Source organism: Hibiscus syriacus, unplaced genomic scaffold (assembly GCF_006381635.1).
Source record: "Hibiscus syriacus cultivar Baekdansim isolate YM2019G1 unplaced genomic scaffold, ASM638163v2 tig00110984_pilon, whole genome shotgun sequence".
Classification (NCBI taxonomy): Eukaryota; Viridiplantae; Streptophyta; class Magnoliopsida; order Malvales; family Malvaceae; genus Hibiscus; species Hibiscus syriacus.
This window is the reverse complement of record NW_024062938.1, coordinates 312,394-332,833: the sequence shown is the minus strand read 5'-3', so window position 1 is coordinate 332,833 and position 20,440 is coordinate 312,394. Positions and strand designations below refer to the sequence as shown.

General features: G+C 32.4%; 1 pseudogene; it reads right to left on the bottom strand.

The window, feature by feature from the left end:
- Window positions 1-4,956: 4,956 nt before the first annotated feature.
- LOC120148653 lies at window positions 4,957-20,166 on the bottom strand (annotated as a pseudogene).
- Between the last annotated feature and the right edge of the window lie 274 nt (window positions 20,167-20,440).

Below are 20,440 nucleotides of genomic sequence, written 5' to 3'. Positions count from 1 at the left end.
CAAACTCCTCATTACTAATTAAATTTACAATTTTCAAGTGCAATTAATATGATATTATTTAAAGTTGCATTAATTTCTTAGTTATAATGAAGGAGTTTATAAAATTTTATCATTTATAAAATATTTTCTTAAATTTGTAATTTCTAAAAATACTTTTTAATTTAAAATAAATTATGATATTATATATATATATATATACTATTTAAAAAAAAACTTTCAAATTATAACTTAGAAATATTAGAAAAGTATCAAAGATGAAATTTTAGTTACAACTAAAAAATCAAATGACATGGTGTCTACTTTGTAACAAAATACAAAATTTAATACCTATTATAGTCATTTTGAATTTAAATATCCAGAAAGATCATTTGTGATAATTTAGTGACCATGACTTTACTCATTATTTTTAAGTAAAAGTTTGGACAACGGCAATACTATTTTATAGTACTTTTGTGTAATCTTTATAATGCCAAATGTAATATATATTTTATTATTTTTTTATTATTTTTTTAAAAATAAATGATAATTTTTACATACAATGGAATTTCAATTTTAGAGGTTAAGGGTCTTCAAACTTAACTTTATCTATTAAACTAAGAATTTATAATTTTTAGGGTAAAGTATATAAATAGTCTCTTAACTTTTAGGGTGCTTGCAATTTGGTCACTCAACTTTTGAAATTTTCAATACAGTCATCAAACTTTTAATTTGTTTCTAGTAAGGTTCTCGTCGTTACCTCTCGTTAGTTTTTGTTGACGTAGTACTTTATTCCCGTTAACCCCCACCCCTTCTTCTTCTTACTAAACCACCAACTTATGCTTCTCCACCAAATACCACAGATGAAGTGATGAACAAAATCTCCCCCACCACCGACAATAATCCTGCAAACAACATTCATTTAAATGGGCAAAGAAAAGAAATGGGAGACTGTCCCTCACTCCATTCCGTTAATTTTTCTATTCCAAACTTCTTAAATTTCTTTTATATTTTGTTCAATTCCCCCTTTTCCTTTTAATATTAGCTATTTGGTCATGAAATTTTCACTAATCTAGCAAAATCGAACTTTCATATGCAATTTCTTGATATATTTATCATTCCAAAATTTCATCTTTGGGTTTACTTCAAAGTAGGAAAATACTTGTGGGGTGAAAAACATTTGATATTCTTTTTTGTCCATTTTTTGTCTCTTTTAAATCCCATTTTTTTAATGCCAAAATCTATTGAACTCGAAGATGGATTTGAAATTGATACAGATACATTCAAGATCCGTACTTTTTTAGCTCTTTCAGCCATATATAACAAACCTCATTTCATTATACCAACAAATTTATCGCTTCCATGAAGAGTTCAGTTAGACCTTTTATAAGCATTTTTGATGCTTGTTGCATTGGCTGCAACACTGAGCTGTCAGCTTGGATGGTGCTTTGGGAGGAGGAGCCTACGTTGGTGGTTTAGTAAGAAGAAGAAAAAGAAGAGTTAACGGGAGTTAAGTGTCATGTCAGTAAAAACTAATAGGAGGTAACGACAGAGACTTTATGAAAACAAACTAAAAGTTCAATTACTATTTGTAAGTTTTAAAAGTTGGGTGACCAAAATACAAGAACCATAAGAGTTTGGAGACTATTTATATACTTTACCCCTCATATAATAAATTAAAATCGCAATTAATTTCTAAATATTATTTAATAATGTTTAAAAAACAATTAAAAATTATGATGAAATGACTAACTATCAGTCTAATGAGATGGACTGTTAGATCCCTTAATAATATTTGGAATTCAAATCATGGTGTTTTGAATAAAATAGATTAAAGTATAAAGATGGTTATATAAAAATCTAATTTTTTTTTATTAAACTAAAATTATTACAAATTAATATAATTTGTTTTAAATACTCTTAATTAGGGGTGTTAAAAAAACCTGAAATCTTTAACCGTAACCGTTAACCGATATAACCATTATATTTAACAGGTTAATTAACTGAACAATTAATACTAAGCGGCTTCGGTTAATCGAACCGTTAAAAATGATGGTTAACAGTTAAAGTTACGGTTATAAAATTTTGATAAACGGTTAACCAATGATCAATTGTTAATAAATTAAATTTATAATTATATTTCTAATTTATTATATTTTTACAAGTAACTTCATACAAGTATTTATTATATATATATATATAATTTGTATACAAATAACTTAATATATATTTTTTATTATTTATTTCTTTAAAAAAATAGAAACATACTTACACCAATATAATTATATGTTTATTGTTAGGTATTAAGATATTGGGAGATGTACATACTTACACTAGTATAAATATGTGTTAAGTGTTACATTTTTTATTTTATTTACTTACACCGGTGTAAGTATGTGTTAAGTGCTACACTTTTTTATTCACTTACATCGTTGTAGTATGTGTTAAATGTTACACTTGTTTATTTTATTCACTTACACCAGTGTAAGTATGTGTTAAGTGTTATATTTTTTGTATTATGAATTATGAAAAAAATTGATAAAAAATTGTAATAGGTTAACCTGTAACTGAACCGTTAATAACGGTTAACTGTTAGTGGTTAACCATTTCTTAATAGTTAGGTTACGATTAGAAAAATCTCATAACCGTTATAACGGTTAACCGACCGTTTAAACTAAACGGTAGTCACTGTTGCTTGAACTCATTGATTCCTGAATGTAAAATTATTAAAGATATCAACTTCTATTAGCCAATGTCACGCAACCTTACCCCAAACTCCCCGAGCTAAGAATCTCTCAAATAGTACTTATGCGTAGCAGTAAAGGGTTAAGAAAAGTTAGGAATAACAAAACAATAGTTTTTTCATCCATGGCATACCCAAGGAAAACCTAAAAGTAACCCAATCTTCCGAAAGCCAAAAAGGAATCATTCTCATATTATATACATATATTTCAATTCTTCTTATCTCTAAATAATTCAGAAAGGGAGCAAAAAGAGAAGAAGAATAGGCAGAAATAAGATGCAGGCTTCCATGGAAACCATTTATGAAGATTTTGAGCCTTTTTGCAAATGGAAAAGGGATCAAAAGAGTGATGCCCTCGAAGTCCATCTTCCCGGTAAATAGTTGCATATATGTATCATATTTTGGTATAATGATAAAATTAGTACCCAAAGTTTGGAGAAATGATCAATTTGCCCCTTATTTTTTTTGGAGCATGAGCCCCCAAACATTTTAATTTTTAGTTAAAATAACCCATGATTGATGGAAATCATGGGTTGATTAACAGTCAACACATGTTGCTAATATGATATTTTCATATGTTTTTTATTGATGACGTAACATGTATCATATCACCTAAAGTGATAACCATTTGTCAACTAACAATTTTCATCCAACATAGGCTATTTCGATTAAAAATAAAAATGTCGGAGGATAAAATTCTTTCAAAAAAGTGGTAAAGTGACTATTCGTGCAAACGTCGGGTACTAATTTTGTCATTATTACGTCATATACTTCCATTAATGATCTTCAAATGATCAAAGTTTGGTGTGGTGATGATTGTAGGATTCAAAAGACAGCAACTGAAAGTCCAAATTAGTAGTTCTGGGATGTTAGTAATCAGTGGAGAACGTGGAATGGATGAAGAAAAATCGAAAAGAATAAGCCGATTCAAGAGAGAATTCCGGATTTCAGAAGACTGTCAACCAAACCAGATTCATGCAAGGTTCTCTAATGGTGTTCTTCACCTGGTGATGCCTAAACAGATCATTACCAACGTTTCTTCTGGTGAGAATGTTAAAGCTTCCACTGCAATTTCATACTTAGCTTCTTTAACCAACCTGGATAAAAGGATAACTTCGGAAATCGTTTTATTGGCCATTTATTTGGCGCTTGTTGGGGCTTATGTAAAGAATTATTGTCATTGTTCTCCTTGATCTGACTTCTAATTTCAACAGATAAGTAAATGGCGAGGATGGATTTGAGAATGTGTATCAACAGATAAGTAGATTTGTAGTTCAAATAATTTTAAAAAATTAAAAATTCAATATTTTCTTTAATTAAGTAATTCAATTGTTTTATGATTTAATCTATGATTTTATTTCTTCAATTCCGCTTTTGTTACTTTAATTACTCATTTTGACAATAACTCTTTTTTCTTTGTACAATTTAACCTCTCAATTTCATGTGTTATTCAAATTATTATTTTACTTTATCTCTTTACAAGTTCTTTCTTTCCATTAATTTTTCAACTCCTTTATATTATCATTAATATTTTCTTTAAAATACATTCTTTTAAAAAATAACATAAATATGGTATTTAATTTTAAAAGAAATTGAATTTATTAATTAACATTACAAACTTATTAACACATGCAAATATATAACTAGAGAATTATTTAAACTAGAATAAATAGTACAATAATATATGAACAAGAATAAACTACACATTTAGTATCTAAACTATTATTTTTATTCAATTTTGATATCCAAACTTTATTTTTTTTCTTTCAAAATCATATCTAATATTTAATTTATATTTCATTTTAGTTAACAATTATGTTAACAATATTTTAGTTAACAATATTTAATTTATATCCAAACTTAACAATTATGTTAACATACCACATAAGATAATGTCACGCCATCATTGGAAAAAAATAAAAAAGAAAGCCGCATCTACATTTATGTTAACTTTTAACGACAAGTACCAAATTGAAACATAAACTGGACATTATGTATGGTTTTAAAAAAATAAAAAAAAAATTAAGTATCAAAATAAAACAAAAGTAATAATTTAGATATTAAAGATGTTTCTTACCTTATATAATAACATTTAAATTTTAAATTTAGTGAAAGAAACGATTCACTCTACTCGAATTTCATCAACTTCTTTCGATTTGAAAGATTTTTTAATAAAGTTTATATGATAAAAAGGTACCCATAAACTCGACTAACTCTAATTTCTTTTTTCAATCGACTCAATCCGATTGAATAGTCATCCCGATTTTCACCGTCATCTTTATTGCAACCCAAGTGAAGTTTCATAAACATTTCACAACTCCAAATCACCACCTGATTGCTCCATGCAAGTTAGCACCATCAAGCTTTGCACCTTCCAAATGCTGATGAAAACCAAATTACAAATGAAGTCCAGTTTGATGAAGCTTATATATAACAAATGAGAATATACTTTCACTTTGATCCATGTCAACAACAAAGTCTAAACATTCACTTACTGTATCATGAAGATTCACATGTCGTAAATAAACCCTTTGCATGTTCGCATCCTACAGATTAGCATTACTTAATTTTGCACCCTGAGAAACATGTAATCACAACAAACTGATCGTCAATGGAAAGAACAAAAGAATTATTCAAGTTCCCTTATCGGTCTTCAAGCTTGCTCTAGGTAACGGGATTCGGGACAAGATGGTTTGTAACGAATGATCATGCATTATCTATGTCCATGGAGTTACCTTTCAATTTGCTCCTTCAAGATTAGCTCCCTCTAAGTTGGCATCAGTAAGATCAGCAGACTAAATAACCCAGCGGTTAAGCATAGGCCAGGCAGAAAACAGCAATTAGTCAAACTTATAAATCTAAATTAATCAATCTATCCAAAGGATGCCATTCTAAGTCAAGCCTATGTTACAGACTTTCATTTCCCCATGGTACTTATGTCTGACAGTCTAGGGGTGTTCGCGGTTAGTTAACCGTATTACCATACCGTTTAACCCAAATAGTCCAGTTAACAGTTATAGTGACTTTGAATTTTACTAATCGTGACCTAACGGTTAAGAAACGGTTAATCGCTAACGGTTAACTGTTATTAACAGTTGGGTTACAGAATAACATGTAACCTTTTACAAATTTCTTTTTCAAATGTTCACTGTTTTTTTTAGCATAATGAAACTACCTCTGGAAAAAATATTATATAAAAATTTTCAGAAATAAGTACTTAAATAAACACAAACTCCATAATTAGTTCAAAAAAAAAAGTACATACTAATACTAGTAATTAGTACATCTACATTCTACATACTCATGTATAAGTTTAAAGTTTCAACACAACATAAAATACACCATCATTAATCATACTACAAAGTTCAGCACATAGCAATAGAAGACAAATCTTTAACAAACATAAAACAAACCATTATACTTCTATTTTTCCTTTAAAAATATACATCTAAAATTAAATAGCGATCAGCCGATGGTTGCCCATTTATCAATCCGTAACCGTAACCGTCAACCGTCACTTTTAGCAATTTGGTTAACCAAAACCGTTTAGCCTTAACGGTTAAGTTAATTAATCTGTTAAATATAACAGTTATATTGGTTAATGTTACAGGTTAATCTGCACACCCCTATCCGACAATGGTATTGGACACATATTTGGACATGAACATCGAAAATATATGAAAAAAAAAATTTGAACATAACTGTCGTAACCGTCTTTCGGTTGGTTCCCGGAATTGGGCTTCGACTTAGAAAAATGTGGATTGGAGTCGCCACCGATCATTTATTTAAAAATAAATGGGTTGATCGGATACCCTATTTCTTACCTGATCTGCGTCTTACCAGAAATATGTCGGGCTCGGGAGTCGGTTACGGTTAAGGAAAGATTAGCACCCTTGAACCGCCCTTTCGGTACTACGTAATTTCCAATTGTCTTAATTAAGAAAAATAACAAGTTAAATTAAAAGGTAAAGTTTCAATCCTAATTACTTACCCTTGATTAATTTGAAAATATCCTTTAAAAAGAATCGAGAAATGTGTTAGATAAACAAGGTAAAGAAAACAAATAAGATACAAGGGAAAAATAAAATAAATAAAATAAATAAGTAAGAAAATAATAGTAAAGTAATAATTATATATAGTAATATTTGAAAAAAGAAAAAAAAAATATATATATATATCAAAGTATTAATAAAATAAATAAGCTATATATATACACTAAATACTTAAAATAGAAAAGCTACCCTCCCAATTCACCGAAAGTGGGGGCTTTAGTAAGAAATAAGACAAAAAAAATGGATCATCTAGGTTAGTAGTATATAATATAATGTTTAATAATGATAATGATAAAGACACAATATTTTTTTCAAAGAAAATAATAATATAATAATAATGAATAAAAAAACAAAAATAATATAAAATAATATAAAATTATAAAGTTATAAGATATATTACATAAATAAAGAAATAATCAAATAAAAATAATTAAAAATATATATATTTAATAATAGGTATATAAATAAACTATTAAAAGTATAAAAATATATACGACTAGATAAAGATAATTATAAATATATATAGTAATATTAGACTTATAAGTAAAATATTAAATAAATATATATATATAATAATAAAATATAGTAAAAAAATAAATGAAAATAATTTATATATATATATACATATAATAATAATAACATGAATAATAAAAATAAATGAATAAAATATTCATATAATAAATAAAGGGACTAATATAGATTTTTTTTAAAAAGCTCTTCCCCTCCTTTAACCGAAAATCAAACCAGTTTTTAAAAATAAGCCTTGGGGTAGATCTAGGTTCGAAACTTCGAAACCCCACCCATTTTGGTCATCGGCGCAACCCACGTTTTGGGTTATTCGAACCAAATCTCAAGAAAAATAACGTGCACATGCAAAAGAAAGAAAAAGAAAATGCTACCTTTTATTTCCTTTTCGAATCCTTTACAATAGTTTTTGCCTTTGTATCTTCCCGTGCTTTCCTCTATGTTTTATGTGTAAATCGTCCGTTACAATGGTGAGTTACAATGACTATTTATAGTGCTTGTGGATCCTATCTTTAGGAATTTAAATAATAGTAGAACTCTATCCTATTTTTAGGAGTTTGAATCCTAACAAAATTTCATCCTATTTTTAGGAGTTTGAATCCTGAAATTCTATCTTATTTTTAGGATTTGAATCCTAGTAGGACGAAAAATGTGTGTTGACAGCTGCCCCTCTTTGCCCATAGTCGTGTAACGGGGATAGGGCAAAGATTAAAAGACACTTTTCGTTCAGTGGAGTTGAAAATTAACTCTGATGTTTCAATAACTCCCTGTCGAATTGAGTTACGGATGACTCCTCCATCGTGAAGTCGAGTTCATCTTGAAATGATATGAAATTAAAGCCGTAGTTCGGAATTTGAATCGCCACGTGGCTTCCCGTTACCCTTCGGTCTTCTTCTCGGTTTAAAGACCTTGGATCGGAATTAAACTCAGAAATCTTCATTGGCAGATAGCTTTTTCTTGACTTAAGCTATGTTGTTTGAAAATGGTTGCTTGTCACTAAGGCACGGCTAACCCAGGTCCTCTTCTCGACTTGAAAACCTCGACTGCAACCGAAAAGTAGTGCGATTGATGTGTCATCGAGCTGAATGGAGTCGAACTCGACAATTTTGATGGCAGATAATCCTTCTTTGAGTTGGATATCCTTCGTCGTGAAGTTGAAATCCAAGTAAGTAGCATTGTTCCAAGTCCAATATCCTCCGTCGTGAAGTTGAAATTGGCTCTGGAACCGGGAAATTGTTTGTTGACAACCAACCTTCCATTCGTTGTGAAGTTGAACTTGTGTTGTCTCGAGTCCAATATCCTTCGTTGTGAAGTTGAAATTGAATCTGAATGAAATTTTGTTGACAAGCAGTGGTCCCTTCGTCGTGAAGTTGAACTTGCGTTGTCTGGAGTCCAATATCCTTCGTTGTGAAGTTGAAATTGGCTCTGAGATTGGGAAGTTGTTGTTGACAAGCAGCGGTCCCTTCGTCGTGAAGTTGAACTTGCATTGTCTGGAGTCCAATATCCTTCGTTGTGAAGTTGAAATTGGCTCTGAGATTGGGAAGTTGTTGTTGACAAGCAGCGGTCCCTTCATCGTGAAGTTGAACTTGCATTGTCTAAAGTCCAATATCCTTCGTTGTGAAGTTGAAATTGGCTCTGAAATTGAGAAGTTGTTGTTGACAAGCAGCGGTCCCTTCGTCGTGAAGTTGAACTTGCGTTGTCTGGAGTCCAATATCCTTCGTTGTGAAGTTGAAATTGGCTCTGAAATTGAGAAGTTGTTGTTGACAAGCAGCGGTCCCTTCATCGTGAAGTTGAACTTGCGTTGTTTGAAGTCCAATATCCTTCATTGTGAAATTGAAATTAGCTCTGAAATTGAGAAGTTGTTGTTGACAGGCAGCGGTCCCTTCGTCGTGAAGTTGAACTTGCGTTGTCTGAAGTCCAATATCCTTCATTGTGACGTTGAAATTGCGTTATCTGGAGTCCAATATCCTTCGTTGTGAAGTTGAAATTGGCTCTGAAATTGAGAAGTTGTTTGTTGACAACCAGCCGTCCCTTCGTTGTGAAGTTGAACTTGTGTTGCCTCGAGTGCCACGATATCCTCCTTCGTGGAGTTGAAATCGCAGATGGCCCCTTCGTTGTGAAGTTGAGCCTTGACTTGAATATCCTTCGTCGTGAAGTTGAAATCCAAGTATTGTATGTTGCGGGTGGACACAATTCCCTTCGCCGTGAAGTTGAAACCGTGGAGACCCCTTTATTGTGAAGTTTGGCTTCGAGCTAGATATCCTTCGTCGTGAAGTTGAAATCCACTTTCGAGCAAATCGTGTCGCTTTGAATTCAATATCCTTCGCCGCGAAGTTGAAATTGACTCTGCCTAAAACCTGAAAAAGTTATGCATATATGTGATGCTATGGATGCAATGCTCTTAGGTGTGCCTAAAATGCATATGTAACATATGTTATCTTAGGGCTCTGGAGAGAAATCTCGATCTCCAGTTGCCTATCTGGAATCTTGATTCTTGAATCTTCAAATTTTGATCCCTGATCTTGAATTCTTCAAATGTTCAAATCTGATGTGCACATTCTATTTTTGATTTGAGAAATGCTTCTCGACCATCTCAAGTATGTGCCTGAGCTGAGTGTAACGGTTCAGATGATGCTTCAAAAGAAGTTGTCTTGAAAGAGATAGAATTCGTTTCAAGGGAAACGATCTCAAAGATATATGTTGTTTCATGAGAAATGGTCTCAAGGGAAACAAAATTATGTTTTAAGGGAAATAAATTTGAAGATTTTGTGTTTCAAGAGTAACTGCCTCAAGGGAGACAAAATTTGTTTTAGGAGAAATAAATTCAAAGATTTTGTTTCAAGGGAAACTGTCTCAAGATAGACGAAAATTGTTTCAAGAGAAACTGTCTCAAGAGAGACAAAACTTAGTTCCAAAAGAAACTGTCTCAAGAGAAACGGTATTTGTTTCAAAGAAAACATATTCAAATATTTTGTTTCAAGGGAAACTGTCTTAAGAGAGACAAAATTTATTTCAAGGGAAACTGTCTCAAGATAGACGAAATTTGTTTCAAGAGAAACTGTCTCAAGAGAGACAAAATTTGTTTCAAGGGAAACTGTCTCAAGAGAGACAAAACTCTTCTAGTGAAAACGATCTCAAGCGAGACAAATCTTGTTTTAAGAAAAACAATCATGAGTGAAATAAATCTTCTTTCGAGTAAAACAGTCCCAAGTGAGACAAAGTCTGTTTTAAAAAAGCAATCTCAAGTGAGATAATCATCTGCATTAAATGAGATTGTCTCAAGCGAGACAAATTTATATTGGAAATGTCGAATCTGAAAATGAATGTCGATCTTTCTATCTGTCGAGTTGGTTGAAGTGTAGCTTCTTGCTGCTGAGCTAAGCAACCGACATCAATCTGTAAAGGTGCTTTTGAATCGAGTATCCTTCGTCTTGAAGTCGAAACTTGACTCTAAAATCTGCAAAAATTATGTATGTGGGAAAAAATGATGCTCTAAAATGTATGCATAAGATGCATATAACATGAATTGGTTATATTTTATCTCTTGAAAAAGGCCTGATAATTCGCATTAGGATGTTGAATCCCCAAAGATGCCCAAAAAAATACCCCAATATTTCATGTTGAATCTTCAAAGATGCCCAAAATGTTCCTCATTTCTTGCTTCAGCATTGATTCTGAGCATGAGTTTTGTGTCTAAGAGTCACATGTCATTTACCAAGATCCACTCTAGAGAGACTGTCTTGTTTGAAAAAAATGTTTTTCTTTCTCTTTTAATATCAATTAAAAGAGTTTCAAAAAATGTTTAATCCCAAGTTTTAAAAATATTTCCCCTTTCACGGTTTTACAATTGAGACGAATCATAAAGCCAGAGTTCATTGGATATCAAAGAATTAATTACAATGTTAATCCTTCAATAAATTATAGCTATTTGACAAGTGTCAAGATCAAAGCTATCTTTGAGAGATGGTCAAGTAAGGAAAGGATAAAAAGTCTCAGGTCATTGTGTTTGGTCAAAGGTTTCGCATTTGATGCTCAAAGGTTTGATATTTGATGCTCAAAGGATTGATGGGGTAGCTTGCATGCTTCTCTACTGGAAGTGTTCTCTGACTCCCAACCTTCGTTGTCACACTCGGATTGTGCGATGCCTTATCAAGGAATTTGTGTGATCTCTTCAGTTGCACAATTTTTATATTCGAGCCGCCTTTTCAGGTTTTCAACTCGAATCCTCCTTTGGGTTTCAAGACGTTATTCAGGATTTACGTCTTGAACCCCCCTTTGTTATTTTTCTCTACCATACATTAATTACATTGTTTTTTTTTTTGCAAACAAAGATTAATCCTGATGGGCGGGATGAAATCTGAAGATAGTCTCTTCTGTTTAGAAATCCATGTATGATAGAAGGGACTTTTAAGGCACGTAATGTAGGCCAGGGTTCGTGGTTATGAAAGAAAATGATAAATATGCCCAAATAAGTGTTTCAGGGTATTGAACCAAGGATCAATTCATTCTGATGCCATCGATCTTGTCTTGCTCAAAATGTCTCTTTCTCTTGATGCTCTATGATCTTTGAGTGAAGGGATTCAGTGATTCAGGAATGATTGTGCTTGATCAATCTCATTGAAGCTTGATGCACCATTTGTCTTTAGGGAATTTTTGCATGTGTTTTTTGTTCCCTTTTTTATTTTTGTTCTTGTTTTTTCCTTTTTTGCTTCTTTTCTTTTTTTCTTTTTGCCCTTTTTGTTCTGATTGAATCATCGCACTTGGCATTTGGTTCACCTTTCGGTATCTCATCTGAATCAATGTCTTCACTCATGTGAGCAGATTTTCTCCACCTTGCCCCCCAGTATGGAGGGTGATCCTTGGTTAGGGTTGAATCAGAAGAAAAAAAATACTATAGGCTCAAAAGAGGACGCAAGGGATATATATTTTCTCCTGTTGTGAAGGGATAAAGAAAGAAAGCCGTTCATCATTTCATACATATAAGTCTTCACAGAAGAGGTATCCCCAGGGGGATAGAATTTTAGGATTAATTATATTCACATGAAAACAGTGCAATTAATGCATGATATAATTATTTCAAATGAATTGTTTTTTCTGCTCCTTGCTCCCATCATGTCTCAATGTTCAGGCTCCCGGCGAGATGCCCCAAATTATATCTTGGAAGAATGCTCATGTTCAAATGAACAACTCAATGCCTTGAGTTTTAATGGTAAAAAAGGTTAATTTTGGGTCTAAAAAGACAGTTGTGTGATCTTATTGACTCAAAGAAAGGTATGGGTGTATCATAAAGGTAAAGGCAATGTTCAAGAATTTAAAGGGATGTAATGTCAAAATTTGGTCTTTTTGATCAGGGTATTTCATTTTGGGGGTTTGAGACAGGATAAGAAAGGTCTAATCTTGTCATATGTCAAAAATCTATAATTCTTGAAAAAATTAAAAGAATCCTTAATTCATTTAATATTCGAAAAATTAAAGATTAAAATTTGTTCAATTGCTCCACCTTAGAAAGTAGCATAAATTCAATCGTTTAACAGATTAAGCGAAAGATCAAAGACGTGTTCAAACAAAACAATCCTCTAAGTGCAAATGGTATATGCCATGCCCCCTTCTTCGGCAAGCGCCTTACAGGTTTCAGAGGAATGTTTGGGGCTTCTTACGTGGTAACAACTAGCAGCTTCAACATCGTGGCCCTTAGGATATGGGGATTCTTTACTTAGATCATCCTGGCAAGCTTTGTCCTACAATCAGCTGATCAGGCTCCTACTGTTACAATCTTGCTTCCATGTGGTTAAATTTGCTTCATCGAGCCCTTCACGACTTAATTTCATGTTTGTGAAAATGCTTAAAATGTAGATGAAAATGCAAAAAGGCAAAAATGCAAAATACAAGAATGCATGAAATGTTCGAGGCATTGATCCAGAAAAGTGTCCATTATTATAAATAATCCTTATTCAAACAAAAATGTTTTATCTTGTAAGAGACATAAAAACAATAAAAGGTATGTTCGGACTAAATCTTCTAGACATCCATCTGAGATACTTTCTTCCATGACTCGACTGCTTCTTTGATCATCTTCTTATAACTGTCACCGTGATACATAAACTCTGATATAGATAATCCATATTTTGCTGGGACAAACTGATGTGCCCCATACTGTCTAAGTGCCAACAACAGAGCATACCCAACTGCACCTCAAAGTCCAAATAGGGTCATAGTGTCAGAATTCCCACACTTGAAAAGAACATCACTGAGGAACAACCAGGGGGCTCTCCAGGTAATATCCCAGTCCTGAAGATGAGTGAATACTTTCATCCATTTCTCTTTTGAAGCGCCTTCATGTCCTGTCATGGTGATGAACTCTCTCAAAGGTGAATACGTAGTGCTAAATCTACAGTAGGCAACCCCATTAGTCTTCCAAAAGTGGATGTGAATCCAGACTTGAAGGAATTGAACACATCCAATGAATCTACCTCCGCCAGCTCTTCGGCAATGGTTGAGAGACCAAAAGGTCTCGACTGAGATAGTCGGTGCTGGGTTGACTCGTTTCGGAAGTTGCTCAAACAGTTCCACCACGGCTGCGTCAATGCATCCCAAAACCTTCGAAAAGATGATCAAGCCATACAGACCTAGTGCAAAAAGGTCTATAGTCTTCCATTCATCAGGTTGGTCCTTCATTAGTTCCCTTATGTGGATCCACTCAATTCCTTGCCCGTTACCTTTGTTTCGGAGTCGGTCAGTCACCCATTTTTCATCAACTCCTATAATCTTAGCCAGTCCGTTCTTGAAAGGCTGACTCTTGATGTGTTTGATGTAGGCTCGCTCCAGTTTAATGCTTTCACAGTGCAATAGTGTAGTATACTCCTCGATGGTAGGTACCATGTCCTCCTGGTTAAAAGTGAAGCAACTGTATCCCAGGTTCCAAAATTGAACCAAGACTCTGATTAAGGGCTCATCGGTTTTAACATGAAGCAAAAGTGCAATGTCACCATACCGCTGACTGAACTTCTGTTTCCGATCATTCTTCCAATTATCTCAGATGTCTCGAAGTTCTTGCACATTATTCTGTTTTAGGCTGATAGAGGCGTAACTAACTAGCTCTGACACATAGCTTCCTTGAAGACTATCTCTCTTTTCCTTCTGAGTCTTCTCGGACCATAATCGTACCTCGGAGTTTTTAATCTCTTGTATTACAACACTTTTATCCATTAATTCAGATTATTTTGTGTAACAAATACCTTTTTAGGGATCAATAGCCTCTTGTTATGATGCAAATGATGAAAACAAAAAAAAGAGGACAAAATAAAAAATTAGTGAGGTAAATCAAAATAATAAAATGAAAAATCCTACCCCACATGATATCTACCCGAACATGCTTAGTATTCCTACTCGGACATGATCTCTATCTCGCATGCTAATTTCAAACAAATCCTAACCGCATATTTGTCTAGTTCACATGCTTTGAACAGAAAGTAAAGCATGAAATAATTCTGGCATCCTAGAATTTGAAATGAGGTTTTGGGGTAAGCTCTAATTCTTCAAAGTCTCCCGGTTTAGGTGCTAAAAAAACGGTACCCGAGTTCTCCTTGCTGGTGCCCCCTTGGGCTTGCCAGACCCTTAGTTCTAAACCCATCACAGGCTTGTGTGGACTAAGTTAAACTCGAGAGGACACATTCCCTTATGTCTATGCGGAGAATAAATTCACACGAAGACATAAGGTATATGAATCCCGAAGGCTACTTGCTAGGCATATGCGGTGAATAAATTCACACGAATGCGTCGCTTTCACCCCCACTTAAAACGGGTTCGGAGCTCGAGTTTATAGCCTTAGATGAAAAAAGACTTTAAGGGCTGAAATCATTGAGAAAACGGTTAGTACAACTATTTACTCGAAAAAATATAATCAAAAGTAAGCAATAAGGATCGAAATGTTACCTTAAAATTTAAACTTACCCTTTTCGTTAAAAAGACAACTGAAAATTACCTTAGCCTGACTCACTTGAGAATCCCCAGCGGAGTCGCCAAGCTGTCGTAACCGTCTTTCGGTTGGTTCCCGAAATTGGGCTTCGACTTAGAAAAATGTGGATTGGAGTCGCCACCGATCATTTATTTAAAAATAAATGGGTTGATCGGATACCCTATTTCTTACCTGATCTGCGTCTTACCAGAAATATGTCGGGCTCGGGAGTCGGTTACGGTTAAGGAAGGATTAGCACCCTTGAACCGCCCTTTCGGTACTACGTAATTTCCAGTTGTCTTAATTAAGAAAAATAACAAGTTAAATTAAAAGGTAAAGTTTCAATCCTAATTACTTACCCTTGATTAATTTGAAAATATCCTTTAAAAAGAATCGAGAAATGTGTTAGATAAACAATGTAAAGAAAACAAATAAGATACAAGGGAAAAATAAAATAAATAAAATAAATAAGTAAGAAAATAATAGTAAAGTATATATATATATATATATATATATATATATATATATATATATATCAAAGTATTAATAAAATAAATAAGCTATATATACACTAAATACTTAAAAATAGAAAAGCTACCCTCCCAATTCACCGAAAGTGGGGGGCTTTAGTAAGAAATAAGACAAAAAAAATGGACCATCTAGGTTAGTAGTATATAATATAATGTTTAATAATGATAATGATAAAGACACAATATTTTTTTCAAAGAAAATAATAATATAATAATAATGAATAAAAAAACAAAAATAATATAAAATTATAAAGTTATAAGATATATTACATAAATAAAGAAATAATCAAATAAAAATAATTAAGAATATATATATTTAATAATAGGTATATAAATAAACTATTAAAAGTATAAAAAATATATACGACTAGATAAAGATAATTATAATATATATATAGTAATATTAGACTTATAAGTAAAATATTAAATAAATATATATATATATAATAATAATAAAATATAGTAAAAAAATAAATGAAAATAATTATATATATATATATACATATAATAATAATAACATGAATAATAAAAATAAATGAATAAAATATTCATATAATAAATAAAGGGACTAATATAGATTTTTTTAAAAAGTTCTTCCCCTCCTTTAACCGAAAATCAAACCGGTTTTTAAAAATAAGCCTCGGGGTAGATCTAGGTTCGAAACTTCGAAACCCCACCCATTTTGGTCATCGGCGCAACCCACGTTTTGGGTTATTCGAACCAAATCTCAAGAAAAATAACGTGCACATGCAAAAGAAAGAAAAAAGAAAATGCTACCTTTTATTTCTTTTTCGAATCCTTTACAATAGTTTTGCCTTTGTATCTTCCCGTGCTTTCCTCTATGTTTTATGTGTAAATCGTCCGTTACAATGGTGAGTTACAATGGCTATTTATAGTGCTTGTGGATCCTATCTTTAGGAATTTAAATAATAGTAGAACTCTATCCTATTTTTAGGAGTTTGAATCCTAACAAAATTTCATCCTATTTTTAGGAGTTTGAATCCTGAAATTCTATCCTATTTTTAGGAGTTTGAATCCTATAGGACGAAAAATGTGTGTTGACAATAACCATATCCGATACTCTGAGTCCATCTACCACGGGCTCAAACAACCAAAAGATTTCAAGATAATATTCCAACAAGATTATGAATAGTAAGATATGATATGCACATTCTATTGATTTAATGATCACCTGTAAGTATGCAGAACGGAGATCCGCTCCACAGAAGCTACAAGCTATCAAACAAGCATCTACAGCATTGAAATTGATGAAGATATATCAATATGATGTAAGGAGTAACATATAGTAACAAATTTACTAACTGTAAAACGATGGTAAGGATTTTCACTCTTAAGATTAGCCCCAGCTAGTAAAGCCCCTGGAAGATTTGCCCCAATAAATTTACAACTTCCCTAGGAGAAAATAAAACCATTGAGAACACAATTCACAAGACAATACAAACCGTCAAAATAAAGCTGAGTATCTTACTCACGCAAAGTTGCATTGTGAAAGATGGAGCCCTCGGCATCCACATCCTGTGATGAGAATTGAGCGAATAAACATAATCCATCAATCAGGTAAAAAGGATAGAGCACCGAGGATACCAATGGACCATGTAATCCACATATGGCTAAATGTAATTAAGACATACCCGAAATTTTGCACATTCAAGATTTGCTCGTGAGAAGATATTTTTCAGACTGGCAAAGCTGAAATCCACATATGAAAGATCCTGTGCAAATAAAGATAAATAATAATAATATTAAAAAAACGATAACAAATCTGAAGTGCAACATCTAGCAGGTCTGTCTCACAAATGCTGAAAGATTCTGCTCGGTAGAAACCGAGAGTTTTAACGCAAAAATTTGGGATCAGAAATAATTACCAACTTAGACAGATCAAGGCCAGAAAGATTAACTCCTCGAAATCTAACTCTTTCAGATTATATACACTTGATGATATCAGTACGCGTCAATTCCGCACACAAGTCTTCTTCCTTCCTCTTATTAGGAACAGAACTGATTCCTTCTATCAGTCCCTGACATTATATACACAAACATAATGTTATTGAACAAAATGTCGAGAATTTACATTTTATTCTGCCTGAAACAAGCATCACACTTAAACAACAACTTAGGACACAAACTATAAGGGGGCGTTTGGTTTGCGTAATCTAAGATTACATTCCGGCATAGGATTACAGTGGTTGGTTTGCCAACATTAAAGGCAGGTTGTAATCTCACATTATGAATAGAGAGTAATAAAAGGTGTAATATCATAACCACATATTCCTTAGGTAGGAAATCTTAAATTTTAGACCAATTTATCAATTATTTTGATCATTTTAATCGATTTAGTTATTTTTTTCTCAAATGATTTTCTTGAAGAGTAATATGACACGAACTATCAGTAAATTAAGCTTCAAGGTAATCTTACATTCACTCAATCAAACACTGTGATCTTACATTCCCTCAACCAAACACCGTAATCTTATTCTGTAACCTTATTTCCAGAGATAATCTTACATTCCGTGAACAAAACGCACATTAAGGGTAAGAGACTGGAAGAGTAATGCTTCACATGGCCATTACTGAAAACAAAGATAAGTGATCACAAGAGTAGAAGCACGGGATATAATAGATTACCATGTATGTGTTTTACTTAGATGAAAAACATTGCCAATAACAAATTAATACATTTAAAAAGATAAAGAACATAGAATAAAATGCAATAATGTTCATGAAAGTAATCCGTGCAGCATTTCCTTCTTTTCAGTTTTTCCTTTGTTTTTGTTTTTTTCTTTATTTATCATGATTCATGCAGCGTATAAAAGCAATAGTCAAGATGGTTGACACGGAATGACAAACAAAATTAAAAGTGGATACTAGAAGTAGAAATTTCAGTATGGCTTACAAGTAACTGGTAATATTCTGCCTCTCGTATAAGCTCTGAATAATCAGAATCTGTCAAGGTAGGAACAACACCATCTCTTAACCAGTTTAGAATATGCCGGAAATGCTTACCATCCCTATCAACAAAGACATATCCCTGCAAGAATATCGAGAGATACAATTATCTGTAAAGAAACAATGTTGCTTTACATAGAGAACTCCAATATATAAAAAAAAAATGCAGATAACTTTTTTACATTGTCCTCCTTCTGAGATGTGTGAATAAATAATGCTGTAAATGGAACAAAGTTTCATTACTCTTGTCAAAGTAAACAGAAACAGTTGCCCGAAATGATACCTAAGATGTAGCTCACCAAAACCTACAATTTCAGCCTCAAAATCAATGGTCAAAGCCATTTGGAAAGTGAAAATGATAACAAGACTTCGATAAAAATAACAATGCACATTAGATAAAAATCATTCATGATAAATTTAACACTAACAAAACCTTCACCTAATCGATATGAATATAAAAATCAAATCTTCCCATAAACAAAAATATTTATTTGGAAAGTAGGAAAACTATACGGCACCAAACAAATGGATTGAATCATTCACAGCATAATAGGATTATAAAACCCCAAAAAAAATCAAATTAAGAAAATCAAACATCATTAAAATAACATTTTCTTGCATTCTTAAATGTGAGCGCATAATTGGAAAATTATCCCAGCACTAAACAAATAGAAAATGCAAAACTTACTGTTTTGGACCACAATCACAACAAAACCAAAGATTCACCACTTGGTATACATAGAAAAATGCAGAATATAAAACCCAAAATCCACGAAGCTAAAAAAAGAAAAAAAGTATTCAGCCATGGAAAAGAACAGTACGTATACCTTATCAGCATCGTGACACACTGTATGTCGGCCACTAAACATAGCAGCCAGTATGGAATCAGGCTCACGGCGGATCAATGTATCAATAGTAGTAAAACAATTTCTTCCCTCCTGCCCCCGAATTTGGGTTGAACAAAAGGAATTGAATTTTAATGTAACGGAACTAAACCAACTACAAAATATTTGATATCATAAACATTTTAAAAACTGTAGAGCAAAAATATCATTTTAAAAACTATAATTTGGACAACCAGATAGGCACAGCAAGTTTCCATACACAGACATTACTCCATCAATTTTCTCAGCAACCAAACAGAAAATAAAATTAGTGAAATGCCCAATTCAGAAAATCAATCAAAGTGATTGAAAATTGAAATTAAACCAATGCATAAAATAAAACTGCAATTGAAGAAATGGGTTTTTGTTTAGCGACGAATCCATGAGAACAAATCAAAGTAACTCGCAGATAATTTACATGAATAAATAAAAGTATAAAACACACAACATAGAAAAGGTTAAAACCAAAATTCTGGGCGTATGAGCGTTTACCGATGTTGAGTCGAATAGGAGAAGACAAATCGGAATCTTTCATCGTTAAGACTGAAGCTTAAGAGACAAATCGTAATTGTTTTGCTGGGCTATGTAAGGTTTAAGATGGATTGGGTCGTTTGACAAGCAGTGGCATTAGTCCAATTATCCATGTTTGGATTTGATTCATGCAAAATTTGAGTTCGGATTGAATATTGAATTATTAAACGAAACGAATTTTAATTTTTAAGATTAGATTTAAGTAGTTTTAATTAAATTTATTTATTTATTTAATAACTAATGTGTATAATTTAAAATTTAGGTTTGAATGTGTTGAA